At 38.4% G+C, this 21,633-nt stretch overlaps 2 protein-coding genes across 8 annotated transcripts in view; both read left to right on the top strand.

Moving 5' to 3' along the window:
• The window catches only part of ZNF260 (zinc finger protein 260), a 210,170-nt gene that overhangs the window by 167,616 nt on the left and 20,921 nt on the right, over window positions 1-21,633 (top strand). For 4 of the 6 annotated variants that reach the window (XM_070044170.1, XM_070044171.1, XM_070044169.1 and 1 more), the window contains exon 1: window positions 12,968-13,023. The exons of 1 other annotated variant lie outside the window; for it this stretch is intronic. The gene's annotated coding sequence lies outside the window, so the exon portion shown is untranslated. Of the gene's footprint in view, window positions 1-12,967; window positions 13,024-21,633 lie in introns of those variants that run through there. One more of the 6 variants, XM_070044174.1, reaches the window with a different exon arrangement.
• ZFP82 (ZFP82 zinc finger protein) overlaps window positions 12,962-21,633 on the top strand; it is an 86,132-nt gene continuing 77,460 nt past the window's right edge. For both annotated transcript variants that reach the window (XM_060288811.2, XM_060288812.2), the window contains exon 1: window positions 12,962-13,023. The gene's annotated coding sequence lies outside the window, so the exon portion shown is untranslated. The remainder of the gene's footprint in view (window positions 13,024-21,633) is intronic.

The raw sequence follows: 21,633 nt of genomic DNA, 5'->3' as shown, positions 1-21,633 counted from the left end.
ACAAATGAGATTTCTTTCCCTTTTGTAGCTGAATAATATTCCATTGTATATAGAAGATATACAGATGGCCAACAGGTATATGAAAAGGTGCTAAACATCATTAATCATCAGGGAAATGAAAATCAAAACCATGAGCTATCCCCTCACACCTGTTAGAATGGCTGTCATCAAAAAGACAAGAGATAACAAATGTTGGTGAAGATGTGGAGAAAAGGGAACCCTTGTGCACCGCTGGTGGGAATGTAAGTTGGTGGAGCCACACTAGAAAACAGTTTGGAGGTTCCTCAAAATATTAAAAATAGAACTACCATATAATCCAGCAATCCCACTTCTGGTATACCCTGAACAACATGGGTTTGAACTGCCTGGGTCCATTTATATATGGATGTTTTCAGTAAATACATACTACAGTACTACAAGATCCATAGTTAGTTGAATCCTCAGATGCAGAACCGCAGATCCAGAGGGCTGGCTGTAAAATTATACTCGGTTTTCAACTGCGTTGGGAATTTGTGCTCCTAACCCCTGCATTGTTCAAGGGTCAACTGTATATCCAAAGGAAATGAAAACAGGATTTCAAAGAGATATCCGCACTCCCATGTTCATTGCAGAATTATTCACAATAGCCAAGATATGAAAACAACTTAAGTGTCTGTCAGTGGATGAATGGAATAAAAAGACGTGGTGTATATACAATGGAATATTTTTCAGCCATGGGACTTTATTTCAAAGGAGCAACAGGATTAGTTTTCAGATTCAACTCTTTTGAATGTTCACTACTTTGGACTTTAACTTTTGAGTGGTTTTAGTTTTTAGACTTTAAACAGGAAATATGAGTGGAAGGAAAATTTTCTCAAATTTGGTACATCTTACGTTGGGTATTTCATTATTCCTTATTGCAGAATCTCTGTGATAGGGTTTATTAGACAGTAGAACTAAGCATAATTTGGGATGGAAAAAAATTATAGACTGATGTGAAAAGCCAGAGCTGAACAGTAGCTAAGATAGTAAAAATACATTTTATTCAGGACTATATCAATAGGGGAAAAGAGACCTCAGGCTCAATTCTGAATACAGCATGGACAAGTGGAAATTTATAGCCAGGGTCAGTGGATGAAAAATTCTCAGAGGAAACATCAGGGGTAAGGGTGGTTCTGGCTAAATCAACCTAACAGGATTCTTGTTGAAGGCAGGCCAGCATGATCTGTCGTCACTTGGGGGATGGTGGATGATGAGGAACCTGATCAGATATCAAGAGTGATCAGATGTCAAGGGTGGAGGGTTCTAGTTCAACTGACTTAGCAGAGTTCTTGCTACATCTAGATTTCATAATAAGTGCACAGATAGACCTAGGAGATGGTTCAACAATCTGACTAAAGTTTGGTCAGGCAAAGAATCTTTGTCACAGGATTGTTGGCCTTTGGGCAAAGCAAGACCTTGGGGTTAATTAAACTAATGTGCTATGAATGACCCAATTCAGAGACTTCTGGAGGCAAATTATACATTTTCATTAGCAGTCCAAAAGGATGCCCCAAGTAACAAGGGTTGGTAGTGGGGCAGTTGTCTCACGAAGATGCAAGCAAGGCTATACTAATAAATTATTGACTCCAGAGGGTTTTGGCCATATCCGTTGAGTTAACAGAACAAAACCTGGGGAACGTTAGTGAATAATGCTTCTTTCCCACTAATCCATTTTTCAAGAGGAGAGATTTTCCCTAAATATTCTTGGCTTCTTGCCTTACCTCTTATTTCTCTCCTGGAAAGGTGGAGCAAAATAGCTGATTAGAGAATTTATTGCTGCTTAGCTCCAAATTAACCCTTTGTTGCCTGATCTGTGAGAAGAGATCTTTCTTTTTAAACATTTTTTCTTTCACCAGCTAGCATGATGTTTAGTTTCGTCATTAGAGAGTGTTGGAGAAACAATGCAGCAGGAAGGAGTTCTTGGTTCGAGTGTGGCTCTCTCTCCAAGTTCCTGAAAATAGGCTCTCTTCTCTACTGCTTGGTTCCATAGTTTTCTCCAGTACAAAGTGCCTTTCTGGCACAGCTTTCTCCAGCATTTGGCCACCATGTTTTCTTTACTCAGTCACAGACATCATAGCAGAGCTCTTCAAACAAATGTGTCTGTGTCCCAGCCAGGGCTCTATCCCTATACCCTTTCTAAAGCCCTACAAATGCACACTTGGGGGACCTCATGCACCCAGCCATCTAGCAAGCCAGTACCTGGCCTTTATCAGCTGACAGCCACCAGGAGCTGTCCTGGCCCAAGCCTTTCATGGATATATGCTAGGTACCTACAAAGGGAGGCCTCTATAGCTCCACATTCCAGTAGTGTCCATAGTGATACCCCAACTCCCTCTACATGTCTATCTATCAGCTTCTGCTCATCTCACTGCCTGGTGTAAATCATATCTGGGGTCTGAGCAACTCAGCAAACTTCTCTGCTATAGTTGGTCTTTCATGAAGTATGAACCCCTCTCCTTCCAAGTTGGTCCTTCCTTAGGTACACTGCCTCAGCCCCAGAGACCCTTGAGTCCCTTTCCATCTCAACAGTATATAAAAAGAGCTCTATATAATTACTATTATTGCTTAATAATTCTTTATATTAAACTTCCCTGTTTCAGTTACTGTGTAGTTTCCTGTCTTCTGATTAAACCTAGACTGCCCTGGCCCTACTTCTTTTCTCTTCTGCTGTGGAATCTGCCTGTCTGCATAGAGCACAAAGCATGCATTCCCTAGGCCACGCCTTGGGACTGGGTATTAAGAGTCTGTTTTTTCCACTGCCATGATTTACTAAGCCAGTCTATTTATTTCTGGAGTCCAGTCATGAATCTCATTGGACTCCCACATAAACCGTCCTCCAATTTGCCTTTATCTACAATAAAGGCAATATTTAGCTTCCATATGTCTTAACACTTTGTCCCAAATCTCAGTTGAATAAAATTCATGGGAGGAAATGGGGTGATATATACTTGGCCTCTTCAGAAGCCCCAGCACACAATGTCACATGATATAAAAATGTTACAGACTATCCCATGCTTTTATGATCTTGCTTATAGTAATTTCCATAAATAGCTTTTGGGAGGAGAAAAATCCAGACTTGCCACAACATGATCTATAAGAATGAATGAAAAAGCCCCATGCTCACTTTCCAGACCAAGGGGACTTAATACTTGGACCCAAGATAGTTGAAACCATGGAAGAAAAGTTTCTATTAGGCAGCAGTGGGATGGACAGAACTGGAAGTGTTAAGAGAGAGGACTGAAAATGATTAGTGAGCATTTCCTACTATACTCAAGCCTCCAGTCCGGTTGTCACACCCACATTTTGCTCACTCACTCAGCCCCCTCAAAAGGTAGATTCAAATTAAGAAGCCAGTGGAGGTTTGAATTCAAGATGTTGACATAAGAGGCTCCTTAATATACCACCTACCACAGACACACCAAATCTACAGCCACCTATGGAATAATTCCCTCTGAAAGAAATCCAGAAACGAGCTGAGTGACTCCTACATATCAGGAAAATGAGAAAAAATCCACAGTGAAACAGGTAGAAAAGTCTGAGACACAAACTCGCCATAAAACCCACTGCTGGCACAGTGACACACAGTCAAGAGAGAACCCAACTCCCAGCTTCTCCCTGAGGGGTAAAAGGTTTGGACCACATATCTGGCACCCTAACTTTTAAGAATTCCACCTGAGAGACAGACCCCCAAAATATCTAGCTCTGTAAGCCAATGAGATGTGTCCACAAGACTCACAAGGCTATAGTGAACTAAGAAACAGTTCTTAACAGTCTTGTGAAGAATCACTGTGGCTATTCTCCCAGGGCTTGGCGCAGAAGTAGCAGACTAATTTTGTCTTTTAACCTTCATACTAGATTTATAAGTGAGTAACCCACCACCATTACAACACTAGATTATTCTGGACTTAACTAAATAGTTACCTTTACCAGTGAGATTTATACTTTCATATGTTTTCCTGTTACTAATTAGCACCCTTTCTTTCATCTTAAAGAAGTTGGTCAGACAGCAGCTTTTAAAGTATGCAAATATAAACTTCCCTGGTGGTTCACTGGTTAAGACTCTGTGCTTCCATTGCAGGGGGCATGGGTTCAATCCCTGGTCAGGGAACTAAAGACCCCGCATGCCCCGTGGTATGGCCAAAAAATTAAAATAAAAAAAAACGTATGCAGATATATCTCTTCTGGGGAAGACTAGGAGATGGCTGTTTCTGTCTGCTCCCTCTGTATTAGTCCCTGGAGGAATAGCCAGTTAAGAACTGCTTAGTTTTGTTTTGGTTTTTTGCTACCATCCCGTTGAACCCATGAACACAAGCACCACTGGCCACCAGAGTCAGGCTATAAGGAATGTGTCCTCTGGACAGCAGCCACCATAACCGGGGTGCCAGACTTGTGCACAAGCTCCTTTCATGAAGACTCGAGCATTCAGGCACAGAGGGAGAGCACAAAGATGGGGCCAACTGGTGTCCTGGTCTCTGGGGAGAATTGCAGTTAGCCCCTATATATGTGTTAAATTAGAAGCATACCCCTCAGGCCGCAGCTTTTAAGATGAGCAAATAGACCTCTTTCACTGAAAGACTGGAGTTTCAAATAAACAACCTAACTTCACACCTCAAGAAACCAGAAGAAGAAGAACAAATTAAGTCCAAAGTTAACAGAAAGAAGGAAATAATAAAGATCAGAGTAAATAAATAAAGACCAGAAAAACAATAGGAAATATCAACAAAACCAATAGCTGATTTTTCAAAAACATAACCAAAATTGACAAACCTTTAGCTATACAAAGAAAAAAAGAGAGAAGACTCAAATAAATAAATAATAATAAAGATGTTACAACTGATACTACAGAAATACATAGGATCATAAGAGACTGCTATGAATATGCCAACAAGTGAGATAATCTAGAAGAAGTGAACAAATTCCTAGAAACACACAACCTACCCAGACTGTACTGGGGGGCTTCCCTAGTTGTGCAGTGGTTAAGAATCCGCCTGTCAATGCAGGGGACACAGGTTCTGGTCCAGGAAGATCCCACATGCCGCAGAGCAACTAAGCCCGTGTGCCACAACTACTGAGCCTGGGCTCTAGAGCCCATGAGCCACAACTACTGAAGCCAGCGTGCCACAACTACTGAAGCCTGCGTGCCTAGACCCTGTACTCTGCAACAAGAGAAGCCACCACAATGAGAAGCCCTCTCACAGCAACGAAGAGTAGCCCCCACTCGCCTCAACTAGAGAAAGCCTGTGCACAGCAACGAAGACAGAATGCAGCCAATAAATAAATAAAATCTATAAAAAGACTATATTAGGAAGCAATAGAAAATATGAACAGGCCAATAATGAGTAAAAAAAAGTGAATCAGTTATTAAAAACCTCCCAACACAGAGAACCCCAGGACCAGATGGTTTCACTGGCAAATTCTACCAAACATTTAAAGAATTAATGTCAATTGTTCTCAAACTCTTCCCAAAAACTGAAGAGGAGGAATATTTCCAAACTCATTTTACCACATCAGCATTAACCTGATACCAAAGCCAGAAAAGGACAAAAAAGAAAACTATAGATCAATATCCCTGATGAATGTAAATGCAAAACTTCTCAACAAAATATTAGTAAACTGAATTCAAGAACACATTAAAGGATTAAACATCATGACCAAGTGGAATTTATCCCTGGAATGGAAGGATGGTTCAACATTCACTAGTCAATAAATATGATACTCCACAATAATAGAATAAAAGGTTAAAATCACATGATCATCTCAATAGATGTAGAAAAATCATCTGACAAAATACAATGTCCTTTCATGATAAAAACTCTCAAGAGGGGGCTTCCCTGGTGGTGCAGTGGTTAAGAATCTGCCTGCCAATGTGGGAGACATGGGTTTGAGCCTTGGTCCAGGAAGATCCCACATGCCGCGGAGCAACTAAGCCTGTGTGCCACAACTACTGAGCCTGTGTTCTACCACCCATGAGCCACAAGTACTGAGCCCGCAGGCCACAACTACTGAAGCCTGTGCTCCCGGAGCCCATGCTCTGCAACAAGAGAAGCCACCACAATGAGCAGCTTGCGCACCGCAATGAAGAGTAGCCACCGCTCGCCACAACTAGAGAACGCCCACAGGCAGCAATGAAGACCCAACGCAGCCAAAAATAAATAAATAAATAAATAAATAAAATTTAAAAAATATGTTAAAACCCTCAAGAGATTGGGTATAGAGGGATTATACCTCAACATAATAAAGGACATGTATGACAAAACCACAGCTAACATCATACTCCACAGTGAAAAATTCAAAGTTTTCCCCTATGATCAGGAACAAGACAAGGATGCCCACTCTCACGACTTCTATTCGATACAGTACTGGAAGTCCTAGCTAGAGCAATTAGGTAAGACAAAGAAATAAAAGGCATACAATTCAGAAAAAAAGTAGTAAAAGGGTTTATTTGTAGATTATATGATTTCTATATATAGAAAATCCCAGACTCAACCAAAAAAACTGTTGGTACTAATCAACAAATTCAATAAAGTTGCAGGGTATAAAATCAACAAACAGAAATCAGTTGCATTTCTATACAATATCCATGAAACATTTGAAAAAGAAATATCCCATTCACAATAGTATCAAAACCAATAAATACCTAGAAGTAAATTTAACCAAGGAAGTGAAAGATCTCTACAATAAAAACTATAAGACTTTGTTGAAAGAAACTGAAGAAGACACAAACAAATGGAAAGACATCTTGTGTTCATAGATTTGAAAAATTAATATTGTTAAAATGTCCATACTACCCAAAGCCATATATAGATTCAATGCAATCCATATCAAAATTCCAGTGGCATCTTTCACAGAAATAGAAAAAACAATCCTAAATTTTGTAGGGAATCACAAAAGACCCCAAATTGTCAACACAATACAAGAAAGAAGAACAAATCCAGAGGCATCATACCCCCTGATTTCAAACTATACTACAAAGCTATAGTATAAAACAGTTATGCTAGTGACATAAAGAGAGATACATAGCCCAGTGGAACAGAATAGAGAGCACAGAATTAAACCCCAACATATATGGTCAACTAATATTCAACAAGGGAGCCAAGCACCCTTGGTTTGGAATGGGGAAAAGGATAGTGTCTTCAACAGATGGTATCGGGAAAACTAGATAACCACATATGGAAAAATGAAATTGGATCTCTGTCATACATTACTAACAAAAATTAACTAGAAATGAATGGAAGACTTAAACATAAGACTTGATACAATAAAGTGCCTAGAAGAAAACATGTAGAAGAGGCTCCTCAACACTGGTCTTGGTAATCAGTTTTTTGGATAGGACACCAAAAGCAAAGGCAACAAGCAAAAACCAACAAGTGGGACCACATCAAATTTAAAAGCTTCTGCATAGCAAAAGAAACAAACAAAATGAACAGCAACCTAAAGAATGGGAGAAAATATCTGCAAATCATATATCTGATAAGGGGTTAATATCCAAAATATATAAGGAATTCATACTACTCAATAGCAAATAAAACAAACCATCTGATTAAAGAAATGGGCAGAGGAACTACATAGACATTTTTCTAAAGAAGGAATCCAAATGGTTAACAGGTACCTGAAAAGATGCTCAACACCACTAAACATCAGGAAAATGCAAATGAAAACCACATTGACACATCACCTCACACTTGTTACAATGGCTATCATAAAGAAGACAAGAGATAACAAGTGTTGACAAGGATGTGGAGAAAGGAGCCTCTTACACACTGTTCGTAGGAATGTAAATTTGTTCAGCCACTAAGGAAAACAATATGGAAGTTCCTCAAAAAGTTAAAAATAGGGCTTCCCTTGTGGCGCAGTTGTTGAGAGTCCGCCTGCCGATGCAGGGGACACAGGTTTGTGCCCCGGTCCGGGAAGATCCCACATGCCGCGGAGCGGCTGGGCCCGTGAGCCATGGCCGCTGAGCCTGCGCATCCGGAGCCTGTGCTCCGCAGCGGGAGAGGCCACAACAGTGAGAGGCCCACGAACCGCAAAAAAAAAAAAAAGTTAAAAATAGAACTACTATATGATCCAACAATCCCACTTCTGGGTATATACCCAAAGATAATAGAAACAGGATACTGAAGAGATATATACACTCCCATGTTTATTGCATCGTTATTCACAATAGCCAAGGTACGGAAACAACCTAATTTCTCTTCAACAGTGAATGGATAAAAAAGATGTGATATATGTATGTGTGTATATATATATATATATATATATACACATATACATATATACACATAAACACACACACACACACACACACACACACACACACAGTGGAATATTATTCAGCCATGAGAAAGAAGGAAATCCTACCATTTTCACAACATGGATGGACCTTGAGGACTTTATGCTAAGCGAGAAAAATCAGAGAGAAAAAGACAAATACTGTATTTTATCACTTATATATGGAATCTAAAAAAAGCCAAATTCATAAGAACAAAGAGTAAAATGGTGGTTACCAGGGGCTGGGGGCATAGGAGAGACATTAAGGATACAAACTTGCAACTAGTAGATAAATAAGTCCTGGTGATCACTGGATCACCATTAACACAGTACATAGCACAGTACAGTGATTATATGCAACAAATTTGTATTATAAACATCACACCAGCTAACAGACTAGCTCTTAATAATTCCCACCACAAAAACGAAATGATAATTATGTGACATGATAGAGGTGCTAGCTAATGCAACAATGGCAATCATATTGCAACATATGAATGTATCAAATCATCATGTTGTATACCTTAAACTTACACAATGTTATATATCAAATATAATTCAATGTAAAAAAGAAATTAAATTCATAGTTTAAAAATTCCAGAAAGAAAAAATTCCAACCCAGATGGTTTTGCTGTTGAAGTCCATCAAATAGTTAAAGAATACATAATGGGAATTCTGCATAATCTCTTCCAAAAAAACAGAAAGGAAAATGTCCTAACTCATTTTATGAGGCTAGCATTACTCTGATACCAAAACCAGACAAAGACAGCACCAAAAAAAAAAACAGTAAAAGTACAGACCAATACCCTTGTTAACATAGACACAAATCTGCTCAACAAAAAGTTAGCAAATCACAACCAGCAATACAGTATGTATCACAAGCAAGTTGGGTTTATCCCAGGAATGCAAAGCTGGTTTAATATTCAGAAATCAATTAATGTAATCCACCATATTAAACTAAAAAAAAAGAAAAACCATATGATCATATCAACTTATGCAGAAAAAGCATTTGACAAAATTTAAGGTCTATTCATAATAGAAACTCTCAGCAACCTAGGAGTAGAAATGACTTTTCTTAACCTAATAGAGGACCTAACACTAGTGGTTAAAGATTGAATGCCTTCTCTCCCAGATCAGGGATAAGACAATGATGTCCACTCTCATTGCTCCTATTCAACATCATACTGGATGTCCTAGCCAGTGAAATAATAATAATACCCCACTGTTCACTGCAGCACTATTTACAATAGCCAGGACATGGAAACAACCTAGATGTCCATCAACAGAGGAATGGATAAAGATGATGTGATACATATATACAATGGAATATTACTCAGCCACAAAAAGGAACAAAATTGGGTCACTTGTAGAGATGTGGGTGGACCGAGAGTCTGTCATACAGAGTGAAGTAAGTCAGAAAGAGAAAAACAAATATTGTATATTAACACATATATGTGGAATCTAGAAACATGGTACAGATGAACCTACTTTCAGGGCAGGAATAGAGACGCAGAAGTAGAGAATGGACATGTGGACACAGGGGGGAAAGGGAGGGTGGGACGAATTGGGAGATTAGGATTGACATATATACACTACCATGTGTAAATAGATAGCTAGTGGGAACCTACTATAAAGCACAGGAAGCTCAATTTGGTGCTCTGTGATGACCTAGATGGGTGGGATGGGGGAGTGGGAGAGAGGTCCAAGAGGGAGGGGATATATGCATATATTTAGCTGATTCACTTCATTGTACAACAGAAACTAACACAACATTGTCAAGGAATTATACTCCAATAATAATAATAATGATAATAATAACAACAATGATAACAATATGAAGAAGGAGAAGGAGAAGAAGCAGCAGAAACAGAAGCAGCATACTGTGGAACACAGTATGGTGGTTCATCAAAAAACTTAAACATTTAATTACCATATGATCCAGTAATTCCACTTCTAGGTATATCCACCAATTAATTGAAAGCAGGGTTTCAAAGAGATGTTTGTATACCATGTTCACAGCAGTATTACTCACAACAACCAGAAGATGGAAACAACCCACATGTCCTTCAAGAGATAAACGGATAAACAAAATATGGTATAAACATACAATGAAATATTATTCAGCCTTCAAAAGGAATGAAATTCTGATACAGGCTACAACATGGGTGAACCATGAAAGCATTATATACTAAGTTAAATAAGCCAGGCACAAAAGAACAAATATTATATGGTTCTACTTACATGAGGTACCTAGAATAGTCAGATTCATAGAGACAGAAAGTAGTATAGTGGTTACCAGAAGGGAGGGGTGATCACTAATTATTGTTTCGTGTGTACAGAGTTTCAGGTTAGGATGATGAAAAAGTTCTGGAGATGGATAGTGGTGGTGGTTGGACAACAATGTGAATGTACTAATGCCACTAAACTATACATTTAAAAATGATTAAAATGGTAAATTTTATCTTATGCATAATTTATCACATACACAAAAAAGATAGGCCTAGCATGGAAACAAATCTGTTGGTCATGAGTCAGTAAATGTTGCTGAAGCCATCGTAGTGGGATATAGTTGCTCAAAAAGAAAAATATTACAGATTAAGAGAAGATGGTCAATAACAGAATCCTGACTTTAAGAAGGCAAGTGGAAAACAATTCACTAATGTTTTTGTTGCTGTTATTATTTGTTTTAGTGATCAGAGGATTAGAATTAGAAAAATGAAAGAGAATTTTGAAGGAAGTCAAGGAAATTGTCAAGAATGGGGTTGTGATACCTTTCTGAAAAGAAATGTGATGAACACAAAGATCTTGGATATGCATCATCATAACTAGATCTGTAGGATAAAATCCCAGAGGTGGGATTGCTCAGTCAAAGGATAAATGCGAATGGAATTTTGAAAGATGCTGCCAAATTGCCTTCCAAATAGTTTGTACCAATCGGCAGTCCCTCTAACAAGGTAAGTTTTCAAATTTTGGGAATATTTGCCATTCAAGTCTGTAAGAAACAGTATCTCTACATAGTTTTAATGGCATTTATCTTCTTATGAATGAGGTTGAGTGTATTTTTGTATACTTGAGAACAATATGTAGACCCTGTTCTGAGTATTTTTTGTTAATCTCGTTCTGTTTTTATTGGGTTGTTAGTCTTTTTTGTTTAATCAATTTTTTGAGTGCTCCTTATATACTAGGGAGATGAGCTATTTGTAAAAAAAAATGCAAATTTTTTCCAGCTTGTCACTTTAACTTTTTTTTTTTTTTCATGTAGTAGCAATGATCAATCTTTTACATCTTGGTTTTGGGATTTTGAAGTTGGGAAGGCCTTCCTCATTCCATGGTTATAAATTAATTTAAGTTTTCAGTCTTTGTAATTTATTTATTTTTTTGTTTAAGTTTTAAGTTTTGACCCATTTGGAGTTAACTCTGGATTCAGTACATGGCATAATCTATTTTCTTTTTTCCAGAAAGGCTACCAAATTGTTCCTATTACCATTATTGAAAAGTTCATTTTTTCCAACTGATTTGAGATGCCCCATTCACCAGACACTACTACTACTACGTAACCTTTCTCCCATCAAATCTAAAAAAAAAGAGAGAGAAAGAAAATGCTTCCAGATCTATCCTTCTTGTTATTGTTTTACAATGAGTCTCAGGGATTATTTTCCAATATACAATCCCAGTAATACATACGGTGATACTCATTTAAATTATCAATGACACAGACACACACATACAATTCTTTTCCTGCCCCTCTCTACTACCCCCAACACCCTAAGTCACACACATCCGGGCTTTCGTTACTTGCCTCCTGCACAACCTGCCTCACCGCCCCCTCATTCTCCTCACTCCCCGACTACCACAGAGAAATCAGTAAGTAGCACAGAACAGCATCAACCCCCTTCGCAGCATCGGAAACGCATCCCGTTTTGTTTACCCCTCCCTGTTTCACGTTTAGCGATTCCTCCCCCTTCAACCTCCCCAATATCTTTGCAGGTTCCTGGTTTCCTCCGCTTTGTCCTCCCTGACTAGATTTGGGTCTCAGAAGCTCAGGTCCCCTCTGCACTGAGGAACCCACAAACCAAACTCATGCCCGAAAAGCCAAAACGGCGACCCAGGATGCCTGCGCACTCCTTGGGCGCAGTGACACTCCCAGAAGTCTCCGGGGTGTGACCAAGCGCAGGCTGTGAAGAATCAAGACGAATTTCAAACGACCCATCCACCGCTTTTCCTGCTCCCCAACTACATTTCCCAGAAGGCTCGCCTGTGCAAATTATCTCCCTTTGCGGACTAGTTCTTTTCTTCCAGAGCCTGTTCAACTCCAGGGGATAGTAGGGCGGGTCCGGAAAGTCCATTTTCAAACGCTTCAGAGTGAGCTTCTTTGGGAGTCACGGCCCGAGGCTGAGCCAGGCTCCGTGAGGCCTCCGATGCGCGGTTTGATGACGGAATGCAATCCTTTCGGCTGGGTCGCAGCTGAGCTCTGACAGGAATCCGGACGGCCGGCGGTCATCTTGCTCACCACTGGGACGTCTCTGACTACACTTCCCAGAGGACTTATCGGCAAGAACGTTATTCTCGCTTGAATTCAGCCTCATAGTCACGCGCTGGCGGGACCCTCAGGTCTGCACGGGTGACTGTTCCAGTCCTGTGGAAGGTTGTGCTGCTTTGGAAGCTTGGAAGACCTGAAGGGCGGAACCAGAGGAGAGGGCGGGACAGGAGCCTCGGCTTTGTACCGCTGAGGGGGTGAGTTTGAAATTGTGTGATTGTGTCTGTGTAGTGGTTTGTGATGAATGAACGCGTGATTGTGTCTAGCTGTTCCTGTAGTGAGCGTGTGTGTGATTCCAGTGATAATCGTGTGCAGCACAATCTGAGAGCCTGTGACTGTGCTGGTGTGATGGGATGCGACCCAGTGATGTGCGTGTAATCACGTGCGGCATTGTATGTGGGGGTGTGAGGAGCTTGTGACTCGGTGGATGTGATAGCGTTTGTCCCCGTAGAGGGGTGTGACTGTGGGCTGCAGAGTACACGTGGGGATACCTGTGGATACTGTGTGGTTTTAATCTGTGGTTAGTGTGATTGTGACTGTGCGACCATGTGCAGGTGTGCAGTGCCTGTGACAGTGCCGGTTGTGAATGACTGTCCTCTTGGTAAATGTGTGATTGTGCTTATGTGACCATTTGAGGCCCTGAGTATGCGACCCTGTTGTTGGTTTGTGGGTTACCTCTAGCTGTATGTCACCATGGTGATTTAAGTTTGTGTGTGATTATGTTTGTGTGACTGGCTAAATGTATGAAGTTTTTTCACTTATGTTTACCTCTTTAAGCATTATACTGTAGTTTCCCCCCGTTTTTAAACTTTATATGAATGCTGCCATACTGTCTTTTATCTCTTACTTTGCTTATTTGTACAACTATGTTTTTGAGAATTATGCGTATTAGATCTAATAGTGGTTCATTTGTTTTCCTTGCTATATTGTATTCCATCCTTTAAAGTATACTACTATTATTCATCCCTTCTAGTAATGATGGACATTTGAGTTATTTCTAGTTTTTGGCTTTATAGGCTATGCTGCCAGGAGCATTCTTTACATAGGGTACACATGCATGAGTTTACCTACCAATCGAGTTGCTAGGTCATATATCTTCCACTTAACCAAATAGTGCCAAAATATTTACAAAAGAGGGTGCCAGATTTATATTTGCACAGCAGTGTTTGAAATATCTCATTGCTCCATGTCCCTACCAAAACATGGTTCTGATAGTTTTAAAAAACATTTTTATGACATATAGCACATATACAGTAAAGTACACATATCTTCAGTATACAGCAATAAAACAGTTTCCTAGATCAACATAAAGAACTTTGCCAGCACCCCAGAAGTTTCCCTCATGCCCCTTCCCAGTTATTCCTCTCCCAGAATCAGTATTCAGAATTCTATAACCATTAATTAATTTTACCCATTCCTGAATTTCATATATAAATGGAATTATATGGCGTGTGTTCTTTTATGCCTGGCTTCTTTTGTTCCACATTATGTCTATGAGATTCATCTATGTTGTTGAGTGTAATTGTACTTAGTTCTCATTACATTTCGGGGTGTACTGCAATTTATTAATTGATTACACTGTTCAGGGACATTTGATATTTTCTAATTTGGGGCTATTACGAATTGTGTTGCTGCTATGAATATTCTACTGTGGTTTTGGTGAACACGTAAATGCTCTTCTCTTGAGTAAATATTTAGGAGTGGAATTGCTAGATCATTAGGCAGGCATGTTTAATGGATACTACCAATATCTCATGTTGTACCAATTTACGTTCCATCCAGTAATGTATGAGAGTTTCAGGTGTTCCCCATCGTCTCCATTATTTGAAATTATCAATCTTTTAACTATTCTGGTGGATGTGTAGTGGAATTTCATCACAGTTTTAATTTGCATTTCCCTGGTGTGTAATTATGTTCAGCACATTTTCATATCTTTATTGGCCATTTGAATATCCAATTTTTAAAAGAGTTCTCTTGTCCTTTTAATTTTTTTCATTAAAAAAACTTTTTATTTTCATATTGTAAACATAGTACAAAGAATTCCAATATACTCTTCATTCAGGTGTCCACAGTACAATTATGAAAACCAGGAAATTTACCCTGATACAAGATGTTTGCTAATTTACAAACCTTATTTAAATTTTGCTAATTGTCTTATCAGTGCCTTGTTCTGTTCCAGAATCCAATCTAAGTTCCCAGATTGATTTAGTTGTCTTGTTTTGTTAGTCTCCTCCCATCTGACATAGTTCTTTAGTCCTTTTTATCTTTTATGACCTTGACACTTTTGAGGAGCACTGGCCAGTTATTTTGTAGAATATCTTTCATTTGGATTTGTCTGCTGTTTCCTCGTGACTAAATTTAGACTATGCATTTTTGGCAAAAAGATCACAGAAATGATGTTGTGTTCTTCTCAATGTGTCATATCAGAGTTATATCAGTATATCTCATTACTGGTAATGTTAACTTTGATCACTTGTTAAAGGTGGTGTCTGCCTGGTTCCTCCTTTGTAAAATTACTGTATTCCTCTTTTTAATTAATAAGTATCTTGTGGGGAGGTGCTTTGGGACTATGCAAAACTACTGTTTCTCATTATACTTTCACTCATCAATTTTAATATCCATTGATAATTCTTTTTTTTTTTTTTGCGGCACGCGGGCCTCTCACTGCTGTGGCCTCTCCCGTTGCGGAGCACAGGCTCCGGACGCGCAGGCTCAGCGGCCGTGGCTCACGGGCCCATTCGCTCCGCGGCATGTGGGATCCTCCCGGACCGGGGCACGAACCCGCGTACCCCGCATCGGCAGGCGGACTCTCAACCACTGCGCCACCAGGGAAGCCCCACTGATAATTCTTATCTGTAACAATTATTACTGTGATGTTTGCCTAGTGGTGATTTTCCCTTTCCATCATTCCTTCTACATTTATTAATTTAAATTCTAGTGTAAAGAAGAGTTGTCCCTTATTCCTCATATGTTTGTTCAATTATTTATTTATGAACTCATATATATGTATATATATATATATTATTCTATGAGTTCGTAATCTATTATTGTTACATATTTTGTTGCTCAAATTGTCCCAGATTTGGCCACTAGGAACTCCTTCAGTTTGACTTCTGTGTCCTTTCAACATGCCATTATTTTCTTGAGCACTGTCTTACTTTCTTGCACCAATATGTTCCAGGCTTGTATTTTTCTCTCCTCTAGCCCTGGAATCAGCAATTTCTCCAAGGAGCCCTGGTTTCTTTTATTGGAGAGTGGATTTATAAACCAAGCTCTGGGCACTTGGTGTGCTCATTTCTACCTGGGTGTAATTCCTGTAGTTCCTGGCAACAGACAGAGCTAGAAAATAAGCAAATGTATATACACACATCTCTATCTATCTATCTATCTATCTATCTTTATTTGTATATATTTAAAAACCACCAGTTCATACTCATACTTTCAATTCCAGTTCAATACCATGGGATTCTGTCAAGAACTGTGAAGTATCTGAGATTTTACCCTACTTATAAGTTAAAAGTTAGCTTGGGCAGCTTCATGGATGCTGGTAGAAGACATGAGATTTTGAGTCAGAGATGAAAGTTTGCTGCTCATTGTGGTAGAAGTAGCCAAAGTATCAGTATTTTCCTTGCACTGGTTCACTTGCACCCATAGGGTGATGCACAATACACAGGTATTTATGTGTTCCCTTGAATTTAGGGAACCTGAATCTTTTATAATGGGTAATAAGCATGCCTGGCTTTTGCTCTAGAGAGAGACTATCTCTGTCCTCCAAGGCTGTTCATTATGTAAACATCTTGCAGAAATTATCCAGAATAATAGCACTTAGTCTCTGATCTGGCAACATGTGCAGAAACATGCAAGACTCATGGAGAATTGTCTTCCTTGAGGTTTGGCCATTTCCTTATTTGTAACTCTTTTCTCCAACAGTGAGAAACCTGCTTCTTAGTATCAATAATTTTTTTTTTTTTTTTTTTAGTATGTGGGCCTCTCACTGCTGTGGCCTCTCCCATTGCGGAGCACAGGCTCCGGACGCGCAGGCCCAGCGGCCATGGCTCACGGGACCAGCCGCTCCGCGGCATGTGGGATCCCCCCGGACCGGGGCACGAACCCGCGTCCCCTGCATCGGCAGGCGGACTCCCAACCACTGCGCCACCAGGGAAGCCCAATAATTTTTTTACACATATCCTAGAATGTATATAAAGTAGTTGCAGAATTGCTAACCCATACTTGTGTAAAAAATAAATGTACTAAGTACAGTAAAGTATTTGTGTGCAACTTTTTTGTTCTTTAACTTAAACTTATATAGTCAAAACTGTTTCCAAAGTTACTCAATTTAGTTTTCTTCACTACCCTCTTCAGTATAGTTTTGTTACTCATTTTTCCTACACTTAGCTTTGTGTGTTACACTTTGGGTTCCTTCACATCCTGGTTGATTGTAACATGTCATAATATTTTGAGTATGAAAACATTAACATGGTTCCTGCCCACTTCTTGTACATAATCAGTCTCGTTAGTTTCTGTTTTTATCCTTCTGGTATTTCCTTTGCACAAGTGAGCAGATACAGGTACTCTTTTGAATGACCTCTTTTTTTTTGCATTAAAGATAACATATTCTAGGTACTCTTTTGAACATTGCTTCTTTCACTTAATGACATATCCTGGACATTATTCTACTGCAATTCAAAGAGATACTAATAATTCTTTTTTACAGCTACATAATATTCCAGTATATGGATTTAATCATAGTTTATTCAACCACTTTCCTATTGTGGGCATTTAGGTCAATATTTTACTACTAGAAATAGTGCTGCAATGAATACTTTTTATATATGTATTCTTGTATTGCTGGAGGTGTATCTTCAGAGTAGAGTCTTAGAAGTGGGATTGCTGGGTCAAAAGGTAGGTGTGTATGCCGTTTTGTTAGGTATTGCTAAATTCTCCTTTAGAGCTGTTGACCAGTTTTCATTCCCACTTGCAGTGTGTAAGAGTGCCTCTTTCTCCCCACAGCCTAGGAGCAGAATGTGTCCTCATGCATGCCTTTTGTTTTTACCAATCTAATACATGAAACATAGTATCTCGGTGTTGTTTTCTAATTTCTTTAATTATGAATGTGCTTGAACATTTTAAAATCTTTTTTTGTGATTGCCTATTTATATCTTTCCCCATTTTTCTAGCAGTTTTTTAGCGCTTTGTCTTTTAGGGTTAGTGTTTTTTTTATATCTTGAAAAGAAATCTTCAATTATTCCCAAGGTCTTGAAGATACACTCCTATGTTTTCTTTTAGAAACTTTATAAATTTATCATTCATATTTAAGACTATGATTCATATTGAATTAATTTTTGTGTATGGTGAGAGGTAAGGATAAAGGTTATTTTTTTTTCCATTCAAGTACCCAGTTGTTCCACCACTATTTTGTTGAACATACCATCCTTACCCATCTGAATTGAAAGGAGCTTTTATCATAAATCAGGTGGTATTATATATGTGGCTCTCTTTCTGAACTGTATTCTTTTTTACTTTTTGTTTTTTGGCAGTACCACTGTCTTGAAATCTGTAGTATTAATCCTCTGACTTTTTTTCTTTTTCAAGAAATCAATTTCCTGTAGATGTTAGAATCAACTTGTTAATTCTCACCAAAAAAGAAAAATCATTGCTGGGATTTTGTTTGTGTATCTATTTGTTAGTATAGGAAGAATTGACATCAATATTGCATCTTCCAACTATTAAATATGGCTTATATCTACATTTGTTAAGGTCTTTAATTTCTCTCATCAGTTAGCTATGGTTTTCAGTGTACATCTTTTGTAGATTTATACCTGGGTATTTGACATTTATTGTTGAAATTGTAAACAGCATTTAAATTTTGAAAAATTTCCAATTGCTGCTAAAAGTACAATTGCTTTTTGTATTTGTCCTTGTATTTAGCATCTACAAAAACACCTATTGTAGATGCTATTTATCAGGTTGAGGGAGTTCTCTTTCTCATTTGCTAAGACATTTTTACATTAATGAGGGCTGAATTTAGTTAAATGCGTTTCCTGTGTCTATGAAAGGATCAAATGTGGTATTGTTTATTATTAATCTGGTAAATTATGTTGATTTTCAAAAGTTGAACCAAACTTTTATTCCTGAAATAAACCCTACTTAGCCATAATGTATTACATTTTTCCCCCAGTGGGTTAGATTTGCTAATACTTTTTGTAGAATTTCTGCATGTGTGTTCATGAGAAATATTGGCCTATAATTTTCTTTTCTTCTAATGTCTTCATTAAGTTTTGGTGTCAGGCTTACATTAGCCTCGTATGAGTTGGGAAGAATTCCTTATGTTCTCTTTTCACTACATTGTAAGACTACAGTTAATCCTTAACTTTGGAACAATTCACTGATGAAGCTATCTGGGCCTGAAATTTTCTTGATAGGTAAATTTTAAATTATGGAATCAATTTAACTTTTCAGCTATTCTGTTGTTTCTGATTGTTTTGTCAGTTTTGGCATTTTTTCCAGGAATTTGTCCATTTCATCTAAGCTTTCAAACTTAAGAACATAAAGTTATTAGTATTCTCTTATTATCTTTTTAATGTCAATACTATCTTTAATAATGTTTCCTTTTTCATTCCTGATTTTGTTCATGTTAACCCTTTCTTTTTTATCAGTGCTGTTGGTAATAGATCTTTTATTCCTCTGGGTACTATCAATAATTTTTTCCTTTCTCTTTGGTTTTCAGCAGTTTGACTCTGATATACTTGGTTGTGGTTTTGCTTTTGTTTTGTGTGTTTGTTTTGTTTACCTTCTTATCTATTATTCTTCAGGTTTGCTGAGCTTCTTGAAACTCTTGTTGAGACTTTTAATCAATTAATCTATTCAAATTTTTTAAAAATGTTTTTTAAATTAAAAAATTTTTTTTCAGATCAGTCTCCCCCATAGGCTCTTTTGTTGTTGTTTAATTTTATTTTTTTTTATACAGCAGGTTCTTATTAGTCATCAATTTTATACACATCAGTGTATACTTCTATTCAAATATTAATTCCTCTCCAATCTCTTCTCCTTCTGAGACTCCACTTAACATTTATGGTAGATCTTTTAACTGTGTCTTGTGTGTCTTTTATACTCCTGTTATTTTTTTTTCTCCTGCACTTCATGTGGATATTTTTTGTTGGCTTGTCTTTGAGTTCAGTGATCCTGTCTTCTGCTTGTCTGATCTCAAAACCATGCAATGACTTCTTTGTTTCTTAATTTGCCAAAATTTTATGGATTTCAATTCTGTTTAGTTTCTTCTTCTTATCATCCATTTGCTTATCTTTTCCTTGGTTGCCTTTAACATTTTAATTATAGCCATTTAAAATTATTTGTTTGCCAACTCCAGTATCTAAATTGTCTTTGGTTCTGCTGCTGTTTTCTGTTTTTATCTCCTTGCATGTCTAGTAATCTTTAATTGTATGATAGATATTGTGTCTAAAACAACCATGGGGACCAAAGCCAGCCACTACCTACTTCTAGCCTTCTCATTATATAAGAAAAATTAAACTGCCTTTCAGGTCTCTATTACTAACAGACAACTACAGTTCCTAGCATACAGGAAATTTTCAGGGTAATACTGGAAATATTTAATACATTACATTCTTTTTAAATTAAAAGAGGTGTGTTATTTAGAAGAGTGCAAAATTCTCAAAAATTTTAAATCACTTATTAGATTGTAAGACTCTCTTCTGTGTAGTGGTATCTTTTGGCAGTGCTCCATGCCCCAGGTGTGGTCACGTTGCAAATATACGATGGTCTTGGCCACAGAGATTGTTGGCTTTAAAAGGGAGGAGCAGATCCTCCAGATGCAAGAATTCAGCCTGGGAGGATACCATCTGGGGCAAAGATGAAGAGGGTTGGGAATGTGACAAACATAGTATGGAGTTATTGAAGTGAGATGTTTCCTGCCCATTCTGCTTGGAAGGTACAGCACTTGAGGAAGTCCCTTTAAAATCAGGGAAAGGCCAGGAAGAGAGACCAGAAAGGGGGACTTAAAAAAGTGAGGCGTGGGCTTCCCTGGTGGCGCAGTGGTTGAGAGTCCGCCTGCCGATGCAGGGGACACGGGTTCGTGCCCTGGTCCGAGAAGATCCCACATGCCGCGGAGCGGCTGGGCCCGTGAGCCATGGCCGCTAGGCCTGCGCGTCCGGAGCCTGTGCTCCGCAACGGGAGAGGCCACAACAGTGAGAGGCCCGCGTAACGCAAAAAAAAAAAAAAAAAAAAAAAGTGAGACGTATAGCAGAAGGAACTCTTTTCAAGTCTTTCAGGATTACTGTTGATTCTTTAGTATCAACAGTGCCCTCCACAGTCCCCCCTTCTTCTTTTAGCACAATACCTGGCATGTAAGAGGCTATGTGGTTTTTAAAAATACTAAGAACTTAGTAAGTAGTAATAATAGTTATTTAAAGGAATGCTTTCAGGTTTTAAGGAAGAGGTATTTGTGGATTACTTTGGTTTTCATTTCCTGGAATGTGTTTACCTGTGGGGGAATGCAGTGAGTAACTAGGGGTAGAAGTAGCCATTAAATAATTCATAACATGATACCATGGTGTTACTTCCTGAGTGGTTTTACATGAAATTATTGATAAATTGTTTGATGATCAAGGAGCTTGGTATATATAGAGGATGCTCACTGCCCTTTACAGTTTTATAATGCTCAATTTATTACATTCCTATATCCAATAAACAAAAAACCACAGATTTTCTTGAACATTTAAACATCGATGACAAATTCAGTTACTCCCCTTAAACAGTTTTAGACTTCTATTAGTATAGAAGCACACAGAATA

The sequence above is a fragment of the Globicephala melas genome, chromosome 19 (assembly GCF_963455315.2).
Source record: "Globicephala melas chromosome 19, mGloMel1.2, whole genome shotgun sequence".
Classification (NCBI taxonomy): Eukaryota; Metazoa; Chordata; class Mammalia; order Artiodactyla; family Delphinidae; genus Globicephala; species Globicephala melas.
This window is presented reverse-complemented; position numbering and strand designations above follow the sequence as displayed.